Source organism: Saimiri boliviensis, chromosome 7, assembly GCF_048565385.1.
Source record: "Saimiri boliviensis isolate mSaiBol1 chromosome 7, mSaiBol1.pri, whole genome shotgun sequence".
Taxonomy (NCBI): domain Eukaryota; kingdom Metazoa; phylum Chordata; class Mammalia; order Primates; family Cebidae; genus Saimiri; species Saimiri boliviensis.
Genome location: NC_133455.1, coordinates 74751930 through 74772620, shown reverse-complemented (window position 1 = coordinate 74772620; position 20691 = coordinate 74751930).

Genomic DNA, 20691 nt, shown 5'->3' with positions numbered 1-20691 from the left:
CCAGACAATAAAAATAAAAGAATAGTTCCATGAAAATTTAACAAATTAACAGCCAACGGAGACCAGTGAAATATAAAAAAGCATAGCCCATGGATGTAAGACAGATATAACACTTGAAAATTAATCCTAGCAATATTAACAAAATAAATGAGAATATAATATAAACATCTCAATATAGGAAAAGTACTTTTAAAATGAATAGTTATTCATGATAAAAACTACTATATTCATAGAAACAAAATAAAGACTCAAGAAACAGAATCACATATGTATGATCATTTTGTTTTTGTTTTTTACAAAGGAGCCAAATGGCAGAAACAAACTTTTTTCAACAAGTAATATTGTAACAATATTGTTACAATGTATGGATCATCTTTAAAACAACAGCAATTACAAAATGCAAATTTCTAAAAAAAAGAAATTAAAAAAAAGCTAACCTTTACCTTGTATCCAAGCTATGAATTAAGTTTTCAATTGAGCTTAAGACATTTTCAGATAAATACAAAAAAAAATTATTCCCAACAGAAACATATATGCTAACTTTTAAAATTTGTAATATTCAGTTTCCCTTATTGTATGAGTCTCACATTACTATGCTACATTTCTCACAACTAATGGATCAATATTGATCTTTTATATTAACTAAATTACATATTTTACAGATATTTCATTGATTTTTCCCTGATGATATTTTTCTGCTTCAAAATCCCATCCAGGAAGCCATTAAAATACTTACATTAGCTGATTTAAATTAGTTTAGAAATTTTAGAGATTGTTGAGAGACACTTTCTATTGATTGCTTCTTTTCCTCATGTGTATGGGCCAGACTTGTGTTTGTTTGTATGTTACATATTTTAAGGTGCTATTGGAAATGTACCTTTTAAGCAATATAATGAGTAAATTCAAAATTAGATTCCTTGCAAATGGTTGGTTTTTGTTATTACTACTGTTTGTTTAGTAACTTCCATTAATTATCTCTGTAATTTCTGTATCCTTTGTCATGTATAAATACTGAAATCTTGGCTTAGTTAGCATAGTAGTCATTTAATAAGTACACAGAGATCTCCTTAAGTGTGCTAAACCCGTTAAGTCTCCCAGCTTTTGCCAAGAAAGTCTGTGTGTATTTCAGCATGTTTTCAATTTTGGCCCCAGGGACTGGTTTTGTGGAAGACAATTTTTCTACGGGGAGGGGCATTATTTTGGGATGAAACTGTTCTACATCAGGCATTAGATTTTTATAGGGAACACACAAGCTAGATCCCTCACATGTACAGTTCACAATGGGGTTCCTGCTCCTATGAGAATCTAATGCTACCACTGATATAACAGAAAGCAGAGCTCAGGCAGTAATGCTCCCTTGCCCACCAGTGACCTTCTTCTGTGAGGCTCGATTCCTAACAGGTCAAAAACAGGTACCTGTTGGCAGCCCAAGGGTTAGGGACCCCTGCTCTAGTAGGCAATTTACAAGTATATCTTTGTGTTCAATTCCTGCTTCCAGAGAGCCTCAATGTCAGCTAGAATTGAGAAAAGTGGCTCATCTCAAGTCTTTCCTTAGCAGGCACACAGGTCTGCACTTGAAAATTGCCTTCTAAATAGCCAGGAATATGTCCAAGCTTTTCAAAGTCCTATATGGACATCTAATTTCCTGGCTTTAACTTCAGTTACTTTCCTCTTTGTTCCAATTGTTATTGTTACCTCTTGAAACTATAATTTAAACAAATATTGCTAATTTTTTAATTTAAAAATATGCTATTGAAAGGCTATTCCAAGATACTATGTGCTGAGTTAGGTCAAGTAAAGGTAAGTCCCTTAAATGTGAGGAACGCTCCCGTGTGAAGCCTCTCGTAAATTGGGCTACACGATATGGTGGGCTTGAGCCCTGACACGGAGTCTCCGGTTGAGGGGAGTCGAGCTATGGGAAAGCAGGAATAGAAAGAGGATCTGAGCTAAAGATAAGCATTTACGGACAATCACCAGATGGTCATGCGGTCATAAGACGCATTGTGTCTTCTAACTTAGTTCCTTCTCAGTAAACATGTGATTACTTTTACTAATCTCCTAATAAAGTAATGACTAACTTTTTGTTAAGATATCCAGTCACCTGCTTAGTTTGATTGTCTAGTTGACCTTTTCATTGTATAAGATAATGAGACCCACCTACTCGGTTCCATTGTATATCTGATCTTTCCATTGTGCCCCTTTGATGATGTTGTAACTTGTTTTTCTACTTTAAGACTTTCTGTTCCCCTTATCTCATGAAACTAAGCATTTAGCTGATTTAAGCAAGTACCCAAAAAAGTGTATATAAGTCGACCCTGAGCACAATAAATTCGCTGGTGAAGCATAGTCTTCTCAGTCCTCCAGACCCCGTCTTTCTATCATTCTTTGTCTTCCGCACAACCCCCTATCCAGGTTGGAACCCTCTTGCTGGACAAGAGTTACTGGCAGACGTGCCCCCGAGATTTATATGCATAAAGATTGCAAATAAACTGCAAGACAGATAAAATAATGACAAATATCAGAGCATGGGGCTTTTGGGGAGTAGCTTCAAATATGTTTTGCCTCCTCAAGAGTTTACTATGAGGTTGCATGTTTCGCTGTGAGGCTATTGTTTTTTCAAGGTTATTGTGGAGCTGGGAGAAGAGTGATGGAATTATGCAGAATAAACTGCTACAAAATTCATTGATCTTGTCAATATTCAATATAATTTTTTGAATAAATGCTTCTCATATTCTTGCAAGGTCCTTATTTTCAAAAATCTGGAAAATGTATTTTAAAAATGTTTGCCCTTATTTGTATTGCCTTTATGGCAGAATAAATATTCAGAGGGCCCTGCTCTGCTGCTTTAGGAGTGGCTCTCCCCTGGTTCTTTTTATTGGAGAATAATAATGAAAGCCCGGGTTTGGACACTGCGTATAAAATTAACTTTTAAACATAAACTTACAAAAATCAATATAAAACAAGGAAGGAAGGGATGATATGCAAAGAGTATTTGAGAATTATAAATGGAAACATGAGAATATTACATTCATAAAACAATAATAATACTTCTGATTGACTGACTCGAGGTTTTGTTAGGTTTCACCACTGGCCCAAATTTTCTTTTAACTCTATTGCCATGGCTACATGGATGCTTTAATGAGCGGTCTTATTCCACTTTTAAGGCTGAAGTAATTATTTTTCCAGATGCTAGAAATGCTGTATTCTAAAAGCCCTCAACCTCCAGCCATATCTAGGAGTTGTCCTTGGGTAGAGTAAGCTGCTTTGCCTAAAGTCACACCCCATTCCTAGAAGAATTTGCATGCAATGACTGACAAATGCAAAGGTATAAATTCTAGCCACCCAGTTCCAAACTGGGACACATCAAAAGAGCCTTCTCAGGTTGTGAGCTCCTCATGAGTTCTAGTGAGAACTTTGTTGATACCACCACACAGTACAAATTCTTCCTCTTTCCAGTTATTCTCCCTTTAGTTTCTTCACATATTGTACATTTCAAGAGCACCCCTGATAAGCTCAATGAACGCTACTCTCCATCTCAGACTCTACTTCCCACTTAATTTGCATTATAACAAGCCCTTTTGCTATATAGTCTCTGAGAAGCCAACATCAATACAGAATTAAATGAGCAAGGGTTTTATTAGTTTAAATGCTAGTGGGAAAAAATGGAGAGAGAAAATGTCCTGGAAAATCATGCACAGTTATCAGCCTTCAATGGAAACCTGCATCCAAGTCAAAGAAAGAAAAAAATATTTGACTAAAAAGGTTGTGGATCATAGTATGATTTAAAGTTCAACAAAGTCACTAAGATTCTTTAAATCAAAGTCAGATTTTAGAAGAGGCCTATGCCTCTCAGGAATTGGCTTGCTTTAGTACCCCTTCTTTAAGGTATATATTTCTTATCCTGTTTAATTCTTACAACAAATTTTTGAGATAGATAAGCATCCTGTTTTATTGATGAGAAATAGTTTCACAGGAACATTATTTGCCCAAACATACCCGACCTATGAGTTCCCAAGCCAGTTTGAACTAACACAATTGTTCCCAGGTCTTGTGTTTCTAAGAACTATACTTCAATGACATTGAGTCACTTCCTATACTTGGAAATCTTTGAAGAACAGTAAGACAAGGTCACTCTAAGCAGGACACTGAAATATTTCCACAATTATTTACTGTGAATTGTTCTTACAGCTTTTCCATAAAGAAACATAAGACCAGTTCCAGAATGTGCACTGAGAAAAGAGAAATTCCAGAGTTTCAAGGTGTTTAAACACAGGCTTGGAATTGACTCAGTTACCAAAACCATTGATAATTCATACTCTCAGGAGGACCATAAATTAGGAAGGATTACATGGAAGCCTCTGAAAGTTCTCTACTTTACCAGAATAGCAATATATATATATATATCTCACTGTGTCTTTGAGAGACCTGTAGTGATTAGTGTTTTAACAGATTTTAAAGAAGCTATATTGGAAAGAAAAGCAAAAAGGAGTGATTAGGAGGAGGGAGATAACACTGAAAGAAAGTTTAAATGTTGAATTAGTTGAGCAATTATCCCAAGGACACATATTCAACCTGAATTTTTGTTGTCATTGTTGTTACTTGTTTTAAATCAGAAGCCAGTATTACATTTATTTGGCAAATTGAAGTGTTTCATCAAACTTTCTATGCCCTTCTTATTTTCTACCCAACTCCACACCAGATGCAGTAAATTCCTATAATGCTACATTGTCTTGCTATCCATTTTAATAGAACTTGGACTTTCTCATACTGGAAGCAGGATTTAGTCCTGTGCAGGTTCTTGATAGGCATGTCTGTTTTTATTCTTATGGGAATATGAGTAAATTAGCAGCTGAGAGGCAAGGCAAGATGAGAAAGTTTTATTTTATTAAGAACTAGTCAGAGTTCTAGGATTTGCCACTTTTTTTTTTTTGAAGCATCAGCCTATTTTGATGCACAAATTATATATACATTCATTCATATACATTCACATTTATTTATGTATTCTTCAAAGTCTGAATTAACTTTATTGATAAACAATTTAGGAACTAGCTAGATGCCATTGGGCATCAATTACAATTCTACAAGGATCTAGCAAAGATTTACAGTCACAATTAATGGCATGTCAAATTGTTGGAAGAAGGGTATTGATGTTCAATAGTAAAGCAATCAGACTCTCAGAAGGCCAGATAGTTTGAACATCTTTCCAAAAATGTCATTTAACTAAGCTGACATGCAAAATTCTCCCATATTTCAAAAACAAATGGTGATAGTATCTAAGTAAATATACTTATCATTGTGTCTTTGTCTTACAGGGCCAGAAAAATATAGAATAAAGGTAAATATTTAAGACAGTGATCTAAATTTTTGGCACCATATTGCCAACTATTTAGGAATCTTTGATTTGGTAACGAGTGGTAATACAACAATGTGATACTAATAACTTACATCCAGATACTGTGGTTTCATTGGTACAATCTCTTGCAGCAAGCTTACTTCTAAGATGGTGCCCAGTGACCCCTACTTTCTACTATTTTCATCCTTTTGTAAACTCATCTGACTGTTGACTGTATTTAGTGATTTAATTTTAACCAAGATAATATGAGAAAAGTGATGAGATTTCACTCTGTAATTAGGATATAAGAGATTGTAATTTCCGTCTTTCTAGAATACTGTTACTTTCTTCCTGGCTTTGCTGAAGCAGTCTGCCATGCTGAGAAGTCCCATGTAGCAAGAAAGTGAGAATGGGCCACTTACCAGTGAGTAACTAAGTCTCCCTGTTTAACAATCCTCGAGGAACTGACCCAGTGAACAACCACGTAAGTGAATGTGAAAGCAGATTTCTACCCAGTAGAACTTTCAGATGAGTCCTTAGTTCTGGAAAATGCGTTGATTGCACTCCTTTGAAAGACTCTGAAGCAGAAGGTCCATCTAAGTTTGGCCTGTATTCCTGATCCGCAGAAATTAGGAGATAATAAACATTTGCTACTTTTGTTGTTTTACTGTGGTAAAATATATACAATGTTTCTCTTTTTAATCATTTATAATTGTACAGTTAGATGGCATTAAATACATTCACAATGTTGTGAATTACTACTATTGATAGGGTTTGGCTGTTTCTGCACCCAAATCTCATCTTGAATTGTAGTTTCCATAATCCCCATGTCATAAAGGGACCTAGTGGGAGGTAACTGAATCATGCAGGTGGTTGCCAGCATGTTGTACTGTGATAGTGAGTGAGTTCTCATGAGATATGATGATTTTATAAGGAGCTTTTCCTCCTTTTCCTCTGCACTTCTCCTTCCTACTGCTATGTGAAGGATATGTTTGCTTCCCCTTCCGCCATGATTGTAAGTATCCTGAGGCCTCCCCAGCTATGCTGAACTGTGAGTCAACTGAAACTCTTTTCTTTACAAATTAATCAGTCTCAGGTATGTTTTTATCAGCAGTGGGAGAATGTACTAATACAACTATTTAACCCCAAAACTGTTTTCATCATCCTCCAAGAAAGTCTACCCATTAGACAATAAATCCTCCTTGTCCTTGAGATTCTAGTAACTTCTATTCTACTTTGTTTTTATAAATTTGCCTGTTATAGGTACCTCATATAAGAGGAATTATACAATATTTATCCTTCTACGTCTGACTTATTTCACTAAACATGATTCCAAGTTCCATCTATGTTGTGCTATGTTAAAATTTCATTCTCTTTATGGCTGGGTAATAGTCCATTATATGTACATATCATATTTTATTCATCTTTTCATCTGTGGATGGATACTTGGGTTGTTTTTGTCTTTTGACTAATGTCAATGATTTTGCTACAAACATCAATGTACAAGTATTTGCTCAAGTTTCTTCTCTGGATGTTTTTGGATATATATTAATACCTAGGAGAGGAATTGTTGATTCATATGACACTTCCATGTTTAATGAGAAGTCACCAAACTGCTTTTTACACTAGATGAAACACTTTACATTCCCAACAGTGATCCATGAGGATTCCAATTTCTCTATATCCTCTCCAATATTTATTTTCTGGTTTTACTTATTCATAGGCATCCTGGTTAGTACGAAGTAGCATCTTATTGTGGTTTTGATTTGTAGTTCTCTAATAACGAATGCTATTGAGCATCTTTTTGTGGGTGTGTTAGCCTTTTGTATATCTTCTTTTGAGAAATGTGTCTTCAAATTTTTTATTCATATTTATTTGAGCTATCTGTTTTCCCCTTTGGTGTGTTAGAGTTTTATATATATATTCTGGATATTAATACCTTATCAGATAGATGCTTCGTAGGTATTTTCTCTCATTCATTAGGATGTCTTCTTGCTTTTTTGGTAGTGTACATTGATAAAAGATAATCTTAATTTTGACAAAGTTAATTTACTATGTTGTTGTTGTTGTCTATGTTTTTGGAGTTATATCTATATAGTTGCCAAATTCAAAGTTCTAAAAGTGTTCTCTAATATTTTTTCTCAGTATATTAATTTTTAGCTCATAATTTTTACCATTTTGAGTGAAAGTTTTATATGGTGTAGGTAAAGTCCAACATTATTCATCTGCGTGTATATTTTCAGTTTCTCTAGCACCATTTTTTTGCAAAGACTATCCTTCCCTAATGAATAGTCTTAGCACTTTTGTTAAAAATCAATTCACAATTATGTGAGGGTTTCTTTGTGGGCTTTCTATTCTATTCCGTTGGTCTACATGTTCACTGTTATGCCAGTACCATATTTTTTAAAAAAGAGAAGTGTGATCCTTCCAATGTTGTTCTTTTTCAGAATGCTTTGGGTAATTGAGTCCAATTCCATATGTATTTGATAATTGGCTTTTCCACTTTGCAAAAGAAATGGCTGTGGAAATTTTGACAGGTATTGTATTGAATCTGTAGATTTCTGTGAATATTATTAAAAATATTATATATATTTAAAATGTTAAATATATTTAATATTTTATAATATTGTATTTTATATTAATATTTTATAATATAACAAATATATTTAAAATAACAAATACCTTAAAAATATTAACTCTTTCTACTCATGAGCTTTGAAAGTCTTTTACTTACATGTACTTTAATTTTCTTTTAGCTATATTTTACAGGCTTCAGCATACAAGTTTTAGTTATATTTTACAGGCTTTCTTTTAGCTATATTTTACAGTCTTCAGCATACATGTTTTTCATCTTTTTGGTTAGATTTATTCCTATTTAAGTCTTTTAGAGGCTATCAAAAATATAATTTCTATCTTTCTTTTTTATTTTTTTGAGACAATGTCTCACTCTGTTGCCCAGGCTGGAGTGCAGTGGCATGATCTAAGCTCATTGCAACCTCTCTGTCCTGGGTTCCAATGATTCCTGTGCTTCAGCCTACCAAGTAGCTGACATTACAGTTGTATGCCACCATGCCTGGCTAATTTTTGTATTTTTAGTAGAGACATGATTTTACCATGTTAGCCAGTCTGGTCCCAAACTCAATAGAATTTCTTTCAAAATTGAAGGCAATTCTCTCAAATCCTGTCACTGCTTATCAGCTCAGTTCGTAGCATATTCTGACTTTATGTTGTCATTTCAGCAATGTTTATGGCATCCTCATCACTAGAATTCATGTCAATCAACCACTTTCTTTGTTCATCCCTAATAAAAAAACTTCTCATCCATTCAAGTTTTATCATGAGATTGTAGCAATTCAGTCATATCTCCAGGCTCTACTTATTCTAATTTGCCTACTTTTTTCACATTTACAATTGTTTCTTCAACTGAAGTCTTAAATCCCTGAAAGTCATCCATGAGGGCTGGAGTCAACTTGTTCCAAACTCCTGATAATGCTGGTATTTCGACCTCTTCCTAAGCATCATAAATGTTATTAGTGGTACCTAGAATGGTGAATTCTTTCCAAAAGGTTTTCAATTTACTTTACCCAGAACTGTCAGAGGAATCACTCCTTATGGCAGCTACAGCCTTATAAAATGTGTTCTGAAATAATAACACTTGAAAGTAAAAATGTCTCTGTGATCCATATGCTGCATAATAGTGTGTTAACAGGCATAAAAACATTAATCTCCTTGTACATCTCCATCAGAACTCTTGGGTGATTAGGTGCATTATTAATGATAGTAATATTTTGAAAGGAATCTTTTTGTTTTCTGAGTGATGGGTCTCAACTATGGACATAATATATTCAGTAAACCATGCTGTAAACAGATGTGCTGTTATCTAGGTTTTCTAGATCCATTGAGAGTTTACTGATAGGAAGAGTAGATTTAGCATAATTTGTAAAGTCCTTAGGAATTTGTGGATGGTAAATGAGCATTGGCTTCAACTTAAATTCTCCAACTACATTAGCTCCTAACAAGAGAGCCAGCCTATTCTTTATAGATTTGAAGCCAGGCATTGATTTCCCTCTAGCTATGAAACCCTTAGGTAAAATGAACTTCCAATATAAGGCTATTTTGTCTACCTTGAAAATCTGTTTTATAATGTTTCCACTTTCCTCAATTATCTCAGCTACATCTAGATAAATTGCTCCCATTTTTACATGAGTACTTGTCTCAACCACTTGCATATTATGGAAGTAGCTTCTTTCCTTAAACTTTATTAACCAACTTCTGCTAGCTTCAAATTTTCTTCTGCAGCTTCCTCATTTCTCTCAGCCTTACACACTTTTAACTTTCCTTAAAAATGTTCCCTTTGCATTCATGACTTAGCTAACTGGTGCAAGAAGCCTAGTTTTCTGTCCATCTTGGGTTTTAAGACACCTTCCTTACTGGGCTTAATTATTTTTGGCTTTGAGTTTATTTCTTTATTGAAGATGAATAAATATTAAATGTGGTTAAGGCCGGGCACGGTGGCTCAAGCCTGTAATCCCAGCACTTTGGGAGGCCGAGGCAGGTGGATCACAAGGTCAAGAGATCAAGACCATCCTGGTCAACATGGTGAAACCCCATCTCTACTAAAAATACAAAAAATTAGCTGGGCATGGTGGTGCATGCCTGTAATCCCAGCTACTCAGGAGGCTGAGGCAGGAGAATTGCCTGAACCCAGGAGGCGGAGGTTGCGGTGAGCCGAGATCGCACCATTGCACTTCAGCCTGGGTAACAAGAGCGAAATTCCGTCTCAAAAAAAAAAAAAAAAAAAAAAATGTGGTTAAAAAACACATCTTAGCCACTTTTAAGTGTACAGATCAGTATTGTTAAGTATATTCCCATTGTTGTACAACAGATCTCTAGAACTTTTTGATCTTGCTAACTGAAATGCTATGCCCATCATACTCTAACTTGATGCTTGTTCCTCCCCCAGCACCTCTGATTATATGTTTAATTTTTGTTTTGGTTTTAGTTTCAGATGTGGCGATATAGAAACATATATCTGGTAATTATTTCAGGATCTTTACAAATTAGCTATTTTTTCTTGAAAAATGCCTATGTTCACAAACGCAATATACAAAATACTCATTTTCTGCTACACATAACATTACTAATAAGAGTAATTGCCCAAGAAGCGTGGGAGTTTAATGCTTATTCTTAATCTTATGATACTGAAGGAATATGGTTTTAATCCTAGTCTCTGATTTGGCTGTGAATAGTGGATGGCATAATATGTAAAGATGCCTTTTTCTAGAAGACAGTGATTATGATGGAGACAACTAGGCTACATGGGCTTCAGCCATTCAAAATGATTCTGGAAATACTATCTGGTTAATTGAATTCAAAGTGATGGTTAGGCATCTAATCTACCACTTCTCTGTATAATTTGTCGTATTTACATTCAACCCTTACTGGTATTTGAGGGAGGTTTCTTTTCTTTGAATAAGTTACAACTTAGAACATCAACATCTAAACAAGTATCATAATGATTGGCTTTAAATTTAAAGTAAGAGATAAGTGACTCTTCCTTTCACTTGAGTACTCAGAGGCTATTATGAGGGTATTATTTAGCCTAATTTCAATATTGTTGTACCTTAGAATCTAGGAAAGTTTGAGGAGATATAGAGAGATGAGGGAGTGGACAGTCAGTGGAGAAGTGAGAACACTCAGAACATTCATTGATTCAGTTTGCCATCTTATATGAGAACTATTTGTGGTGCCCTAAAACAACTACAATAGTAATATAAAAGATCACTGATCACAAATCACCATGACAGATATAATAATAAAAATTTGAAATCTTGAAAAAAATTAACAAAATGTGACACAGAGTCACGAAACATATAGTGTTGGAAATATGGTCCTATAATAATTTTCCTATATTCAGGGTTGCCACAATCTTCAATTTGTCAAATGTCATGTCTGCAGAACACAATAAAGTGAAGCAAAATTAAATGAGGCATGCTTGTATTACATCTTTATATACTGTGTGTCAGAAAACATAGATTAATACATTTTAATGCATATCTCTTTTAGAACATATAGAAAATAAAAAGTACCATTACATACAGAATTGAAATAATGCAGATTTTTGAATTTTGCCATGTTAGCCTTTACTGGAGACCTTTATTTTTTAATTTTATTTATTTTTTTAATGGATTTAGGTTTCGGGGTACATGTGAAGAATATGCAAGATTGTTACATAGGTACACACATGGCAGTGTGATTTGCTGCCTTCCTCTCCATCACCTATATCTGGCATTTCTTCCCATGCTCCCTCTCCCCAACTCCCCACATCCCACTGTCCTTCCCCTATTTCCCCCCGACAGACCCCAGTGTGCGATGCTCCCCTCCCTGTGTCCATGTGTTCTCATTGTTCAACACCCACCTATGAGTGAGAACATGTGGTATTTGATTTTCTGTTCTTGTGTCAATGTGCTGAGAATGATGATTTCCAGGTTCATCCATGTCCCTAAAAAGGACACGAACTCATTATTTTTGATGGCTGCATAATATTCCATGGTGCATACGTGCCACATTTTCCCTGTCTAGGCTATCATCAATGGGCATTTGGGTTGGTTCCAGGACTATGCTATCGTAAACAGTGCTGCGATGAACATTTGTGTGCATGTGGCCTTATAGTAGAAAGATTTATAATCCTTTGGATATATACCCAGTAATGGGACTGCTGGGTCAAATGGAATTTCTATTTCTAGGTCCTTGAGGAATCGCCACTCTGTCTTCCACAATGGTTGAAATAATTTACACTCCCATCAACAATGTAAATGTGTTCCTATTTCTCCACATTCTCTCCAGCATCTTTTGTCTCCAGATTTTTAATGATCGACATTCTAACTGGTGTGAGATGGTATCTCAATGTAGTTTTGATTTGCATTTCTCTAATGACCAGTGATGATGAGCATTTTTTCATATGTTTGTTGGTCTCATGTATGTCTTCTCCTGTAAAGTGTCTGTTTATATCCTTTACCCACTTTTGAATGGGCTTGTTTGTTTTTTTTTCTTGTAAATCTGTTTTAGTTCTTTGTAGAATCTGGATATGAGCCCTTTGTCAGATGGGTAGATTACAAAAATGTTTTCCCAATGTGTTGGTTGCCAATTCACTCTAATGACTGTTTCTTTTGCTGTGCAGAAGCTGTGGAGGTTTATTTGGTGCCATTTGTCTAATAATGCTTTTAAATAATGTCTACTACCTATTCATTTCAACCTAAAGGACTCCCTTTATCATTTCCTGCCATGAAGGTCTAATGGTAACAAACTCCCTCAGCTTTTGACTCCGGACAGCATCATTTCTCCCTTAAAGAGTAGTTTTTCTATATGTAGAATTCTTAGTTGAAAGGCTTTCTTTAGGCAATCTGAATATATCAGCCTACCTTCTGGCCTCCAGGATTTCTGATGAAAAATAAACTGTGAACCTCTTGTAGATGATGAAACAATTCTCTCTTCTTTCAAAATTTTCTTTTCTTCTTTTTTCTTTCTTTTGTTTGGCTTTCTGCAGTTTGGTTATAATGTGTCCCATTGTGATTCTCTTTGAGTTTATGCTAATTGGAATTTTTTGAGCTTTGTAAATTTGCATATTTATGTCTTTTGTCAAAAATTTATGAAGAAATTTATTTCAGCTATTATTTTTTCAAATACTTTTTCTGTCTTCTCATTTTTTTTTTTTTTTTTTACTTTTCTACTGAGATTCTCATAGTGTATGTTAATACAAGAGTTATTTCCCAAGTTTGTTAGGCTTTGTTCACATTTTTCATTTATTTCTTCTTATTCTTCCTTAGATGTATTCAAGTTTGTCAATTCTTTCTTCTGTATGTCCTATGTTAAATTTGTGAATTCTTTCTTCTGTATGCTCAAAACTGCTTTTGAATCTCTCTGGTGAAATTTTTATTTCTGTTTTTGTTCTGTTCAGTAATTTCTTTAATCATTTTTATAATATTTTGCTGTTTAATGATTTATAGTTTTTTGTACACATAGTATTTTTGTCTTTGTCCATGCCCTCCTTTATCTTTTTGAGCATTTTTAAGACAGCTGCTTTAAAGTATTTGTCTAGTAAGTTCAATGACTAAATTTCTTTTGGTACGTTCTTTGTTGATTTATTTTGATCCTTTGAAAGGGCCATTTTTTTCCTCTTTCCTTACATGCCTTGTGACTTCTGTTGAAAATTTAACATTAAGTCTTTTTTGTAAAATCTGAAATTTGAATATTCCTGATGTTAGTATTATTTGTTTATTTTTTATTATTGTAGGGTATCTCTGTGCTGAGCATCAACCTGAGGTGAAAAGCTCCACTCAGTTTTTTTTGAGTGGAATCTTTCTGTGGGCATATGTGGTATTTTTTAAATACCCCCATTTATGTGTTCATTTTTGAATGTCCAGAATCCAAAAAGGCTCACCTCCTTTAAATCTTCTATAAGTTGCTTCAGCTGGTGAGTGTCAACAATGGCAGCCCATCCCGGTAGATACACCTCTGCAATCAGAAACAACAATCTGGCTGGGTGTGGTGGCTCCTACCCATAATCCCAGCATTTTGGGAAGCCAAGGCTAGTGAATCTCTTGAGATCAGGCGTTCAAGACCAGCCTTGCCAACATAGTGAAACCCCATCTTTACTAAAGATACAAAAATTAGCCGGGCTGGTCGCACACACCTGTAGTCCCAGCTATTCAGGTGGCTGGGGCAGAAGAATAGCTTGAACCTGGGAGGTGGAGGTTTCAGTGAGTGGAGATCACGCCACTATACACCAGCCTTGGGACAGAGTGAGACCTCGTCTCAGAAAAGGAAAAAAAAAAAAAAAAAGGAAAGAAAAGACACAACAATCTATAACCTCAACACAGAACCCCGAGATCTGGAGAACATGTTTCTTCTTGAAGTCACCTTGGCTCCATAGACTTCCACAGAGACTATGTTATCCTCCCCCCAGCTGCCTGCCACAGGCTGCAGCATTGGTGTGATAGATAGTAATGCCACACTGATTGGTACAATTAACATAAATAAATTGCAATTTACCATGAAAGTTGTCCTTCCAATTCTGAAATGTTCATAAAGTTCCAGAGTTTCAAATAATCACTTCAGAATATTTTCGACAATGTATTTGTTGTAGAATTGAGAGGTGGATTTCTGATGTTCATCCTCCACTATTTTTTCTGATGTTAATCAAATACATGTTATTTTAAGCCACCAATATTTAGAGTAACTTGTTATGCAGCTGATATAGTTGTTTGGATATTTTTTCCTTCCAAATCTCATGTTGAAATGTAATCCCAATGTTGGAGGTGGGGACTGATGGGAGCTGTTTGTGTCGTGAAGTGGATTCTTCATGAATGGCTTGGTGCACTCCCTGCAGTAATAGGTGAGTTATTGTTCTATGAGTCTATGCAAGATCTGGTTCTTCAAAAGATCCTGGCATCTCTTTCTTGCTCCCTCTCTCTCACTCCCTCTCTCACCATGTGGCAAGCCTCTCCCCCTTTGCCTTCTGCCATAAAGCTTCCTGAGTCTTCACCAGAAGCCGAGCAGATACTGATACCATGCTTGCATAGCCTAAAAAATGGTAAGCCAGATAAATCACATTTCTTTATTTATTATCCAGGCTCACGTATTTATCCATAGCAATACAAATTGAGCTAATATAGTAGTAATCGATACTTAACACATTTATGAATAGAAATTCAGTTAGACTCAATAGCTAAGTATGTAAATATTATGGTGCTAAAAATGTGTTGTCTTTAAGAAGAAATATGTGAGAAATGTATTAAGTTCTTAGAAGAAGAACTGGATTTATATCTGGATTCAGATATAAATAAATGGTATAGTCAACCTTTCTGATTGCATTAAAAAATTAATGTGTATGCTTCAAGAAACCTTAGTCTTTTCATATACAAAATTAATATGAAGGGTTATCTAATAAAACGTTAAGACTTGACTGGTTCTGGTAGAGAAGAGAGCAGCTGAGATTCTTAAAATATAATGATTTTGCTTCTATTGCATAATTTCTACTTAAATTCTTCTCATTTATACTATAGTGGCCTAAAAATATCCTTCTATTAAGAATCTTTCAAATACGGTTATAGTTGCTAGAAAAGTTGGACAATATATATTCCTCTATGTATTTGTTCACTCAGTAATATTATTAAGCTCTCAAGACATGCAAACCACTATGTTGAGAATTCTGGTAGAATTAGTTGACAAATACATGGTGCCTGCCCTTAAAATGTAATTAACAACTTAAAATATAATACTGGTTTGTAGTTGTCTAGTAAATTGTGCCATGCTATTGCAAGAAAGATTGAGAGGCCATCCTCTCACTATGTAAAACAGTTCTGATATCCTGAAAATTGCATGGAAGGTATTGAAACAAAGAGCAATTTTTCACATTTCTATTGTTTTTTTTTTAATAAAACAATACAAGCATTTGCATCAACTATTTATGTGTATAGAAGACTGAAGTGCAAGGCTGCTTAATGCCTGCCTTCTAAGAAATTATTTCCATTATCTCAGTATTTTCATAATCAATGGCATAGCAATTTTGTAACTTTGCCAAGTTGTAACGAGGACTCAACAAGGTTTATCAGACAGTTGAATGGTGATTCCTTTAACAATGTTAATCAACACTATTTACTATTTAGATATGAGCACGTTTATTTCCTGTCTCTTCTTAGAGTATGAGATACAAGTGACCATAAATCTGCTGCACATGACTATAGTAAGTACTTAACTGTTGTGCTTCTGTTCCATATCTATCTTTCTAGATTCCTACACTGTTCTATTTTATTGGGGCTACATTTCCTATGCTTATTAGCTGGCTCACTGCTAGATTTTTCAGTGAAAGACACATATTAAAGATCAGAAAATTAGAAGAAGTTCAAAACAATCTAACTCTGTTTCTGTCTCTCAGTCTTGCCCTTTCTCTCCCTTAGGAAGAGGATCATTGAACAATACCTCATCTTTCAGTGACTCATTTTATGTACAGTGATGGCCATTTTAAACACCACTCATTGTCTTCATACTCATAACTACAATCAATTTCTTCTTGCTGATGTCTAAGCTGAGAGAAGATGGCTAATATTCTAAAATATTTGCAAAATATTATTTATCTTAAAGATATATATTATAATCTGCATAATATATTTACAAAACACGACTAAAAAAATGGAATGAACTGCTATAATAAAGCAAATGTACCAATAAGGGTACATTGATTCCCTTATTGGTACATAAGAAAAAATTTAAATGTAATGTATTATCCTGAGCAACTCAGAAGGGTTTTAACAGTTTTCTTGGTTGATTGACTAAAACATGGATTCAATGTGGCCTTCAGTCAATAATATTGAGGTGCCAGAACTTCCATCAAATATTATAAATAAAACACTCTAAAGGTTTAGAGAACTAAGAGTGATATCTGTGAACAGCAGATTTACCTTCCCTGCTATGTCCTTGGGAAAGTTTAGAGTTGCATTTCCTTAACTGAGGCATTAAGAAAAGCCTTACTGAGAGAAACAAAAACATCCTTGAAAAGTTCTGCTGTGGATTTTTCTGAATGTCAAAGAAAATAAAGGGAGTTGATGTCATTGAATAATCTCCTTGATTTCAATGAAAATTATGTAAATACAGAGTTAGAAGCCAAGTGGCAATGCTTAAAAACCAGGTGCTTGAAATTGCCATAATGAGAAGTAGGACTAGAATAGCAATTAGAATATTTTGACCCACAGGGATCTTTGGTTATACATTGTCACCTAGTGTCCTGAATAAAATGGATAGACAGGTACTAAATATTGCTTGTACTGACTCAGAAAAACTCTGGCCCTCGTGAGCAGAAACATGAATGGAATCAATACAATAGGGTGTTGAGACTTTCATTAATTTTCCAAAACCAAGCCAATTCCCAAAACAATTACTCAATTTTTGAAAAATTAAATTCATTTGAGGAATAAATGGCAATAACATTAAAAGTACAGACAATACATTTTCAATCAAACCTTTGTCAAAATTATCTGTAGCCATTTAACAGTGTACCTCTATTCTAAGTAAAGGGAAATGTCCAGAATATTTGGAGGTTTCTAGAATCATTTCCTTATTGGTCCCTTAAAGTCTCAAGAAACATAAATCTACAGGAGAAATGTTGAAGTCAAATGATAAGTAAAATTTGAGTCCAGTGAAATTGCAAAACTATTTTATGGTGAAATTGGAATGGTCATTTTCATGACTCTTTAAATATCGATGACATGTTCATGATAATATAATTATGCCAGCCCAACACATAAGAAGAGCTAAAAGCAAACCTTTAAAATGTCTTTATTCTAGCAGAATTGCAAGACAAAAGCAATGTTGGCCAAGATAGTACAACAGGGACTAGAATTATCATTTTGTCTGAAACAACTTAGCACCAGCCTAAGTACTTGAAACAATGGTTTTCAAAAAAAATAATTACTAGGCAATAAACGATAATACTACCTAAAAGGTAGGAATCAAAAAGGTGAGCCTTAGCATTTCTCCAGCTAACTTACTGAGAGGGTTTCTAGATCTCAGCACATGGAGGAGAAATGATGAAAGAGTCTGGCAGATGACATTAGTAGAGGATGTGGAGCTGCAAATTCAATGACAACAAAAAAATCCAGTTTATTGGACAGAAAAAAGAGGCGAGCACTTCAAAAAGAAAGAAGCCTGGAAATTTGCTGAGAATCCCTTAAAGTATTCAGGAGAGTGTCTGCTTATGAGAAAAGCACCCAAGGGAACGAAACATCAGGAAGGACTAAAGAAAATGGCATGTGGTTCTCCTAGAAGGCCAGAAATAATACTTATTTCTACCATTCCTGAAAAATTTATTAACTTATGGAGAATGGAATAGCGTAAATAAAAATGCCTTGCCTCAATTGTGGGGAATCATTCATCCTACACTGAACACTGCTTTGGTCCCATCAAACAAATTTAAAAACGTATCACAAAGAAAACTGTTTTGAAGTATATAAATTGTGTCCTAGAACAAAGCTCAAGAGTACATAAACCAAAATATCTAGCATTCAACAAGACAACATTTAAAATATTGGAATGTAAGTTCCAATACTGTAAAATGTTATAATATAGTAAAATTATTGAGGCATTCAAACAAGCAAGACAATGTGATTCACAGTGAAATTTGAAAACTCAATCAATTAAAACTGACCCAGAATTGACACAAAAGTAAAAATTAATATATAAGAATATTAAGCTTGTCATTATCCCATATGTGCAGAATGTTGAGTAGAATCACAGGACATGTTTTTAAAGACACAAATGGGGCTTCAGAAAAAAAAAAAAAAAAAAAAAAAAAAAACTAACAGGTATGAAGTGAATAAAATATTGAGTGTGATTAACAGTAGATTAAGTATTTTAAAATTATAAGATGTTTTTCCGATGCTGGGAAGATGGTCACCTAAGAACAGCTCAGGACTTCAGCTCCCAGTGAAAGTGCAGAGGGTGAGTGGACGCCGCATTTCCAGATGAATTTTAATTGCCCACAGACCAGGAGATACCCAGGCAGAGGGGTCCCTAGCGCCGCAGTTCTGGCTGGGCTGATTTGGCCCGCGTGGCTGCTTTGACCATGCCCCGTTGCTGCAGTTCTCTGTACAAAAGCCACTGGTCTGGGAGCCCTCTTAGCTGGTGATCGGAGCCCTGAGACTGCAGAGTTGCCCATTCATCTGAAATAGCGAGCCAGGCCAGGAGATTCCTAGGCAAAAAATCCGCCAGGAGCCAGCTCCGCTGTTTAAGTCAACTCAGTGAGTCGCAGCACGGGAGATCCCAGCGCCTTTTAAACAAGCGACTGGAATGCGGGGTCGTTCAACTTAAAAGAAAAGACTCTGAGTCAGGGAGCCAGGTGATCAGGCTCGGTTGGTACCACCCCTCCACCCCCAACAACAACGAAAACAAAAACAGTAATTGGAAACCCTCTGGGTTGAGCCCTTCAAACCAAGCACAGCTGAACCCAGGATGGTCTGGCTCCGTGGGGGAGGGGCTTACGCCATTACTGAAGCTCTCCACAACTACGGAGGCGGGCCACCATCACCTAGGCAACCCACCGTTGCCGAGGCAACCTGCCACAACAGAAAGAGTTCGCCATAACAGAGGCGAGGCCACCATTGCCCGAGACAGTTCTAACTACGCCCATGTAAACAGGACTGCAGGGAAGAACACAGAAGCAGCTGGGCAGAGCCCACAGCAGCTCAGCAAAGCTTCTGCAGGCAGGCAGTGGCTAGGTGTGCTGCTAGCTGGGCGGGTCAGACCTGAAAGAAACATCAAAAAAGGCAGTAGTGCAATGGAAACTCATAAAGCCCCAACTCCCTGGGACAGAGAACCTGGGAACAAAAAGTGCTTTATGAGTTCAGCTGCAGCAGACATAAACGTACCTGCCCAGCAGCTTTGAACGAACAACGGAGCTCACAACTCACGACTTAAGCCCCAATAAAAGATAGACTGTCTCCTCAAGTAGCTCCCTGACCCCCATAGATCCAAAGACTCACCTCATAAAGGAGAGAACGGACTGATAGTAGGCGAGCATCCTTCTGGGACAAAGATAGCAGAAGAGGAAACTGGTAGCAACCCTTACTGTTCTGCAGCTGCTGCAGGTGATCCCCAGGCAAGCAGGGCCCAGAGCGGACCTCAGCAGTCCTACAGCAGAGGGGCCAGACTGTTAGAAGGAAAGCTTAAAAAAACAAAAAAGAAGAAGAAGAAGAAGTAACTTCAGCATCCATGAACTAGAAGCTCACTCAGAGACCCAATCTGAAAGACAGTAACTACAAAGACAACAGGTGGATAAACCCACAAAAATGGGAAGAAACCAGAACAAAAAGAATGAAAACTCCCGAAAACAGAACACCTCTCCTCCTAAAAGGGATCACAACTCCTCACCAGCAAGGGAACCAGACTGGATGAAGAAGGACAGTGATGAAATGACAGAATCAGACGTCAGAAGGTGGGTAGTAAGAAACTACAGTGACCTAAAAGAACTTGTTCTAGCCCAACGCAAAGAAACTAGGAACCTTGAAAAAAGACTGAACGAAATGCTAACGAGAATGGACAGCATAGAGAGGAATATAAGTGAATTGATGGAGCTGAAAAACACAACACAAGAACTTCGTGAAGCATGCACAAGCTTCAACAGCCGAATTGACCAAGCAGAAGAAAGGATATCAGAAGTCAAAGATCAACTCAATGAAATAAAAAGAGAAGGCAGGAACAGAGAAAAAAGTGCAAAAAGGAATGAACAAAATCTTCAAGAAATGTGGGACTATGTGAAAAGACCTAATCTATGTCTGATAGGTGTACCTGAATGTGATGAAGAGAAT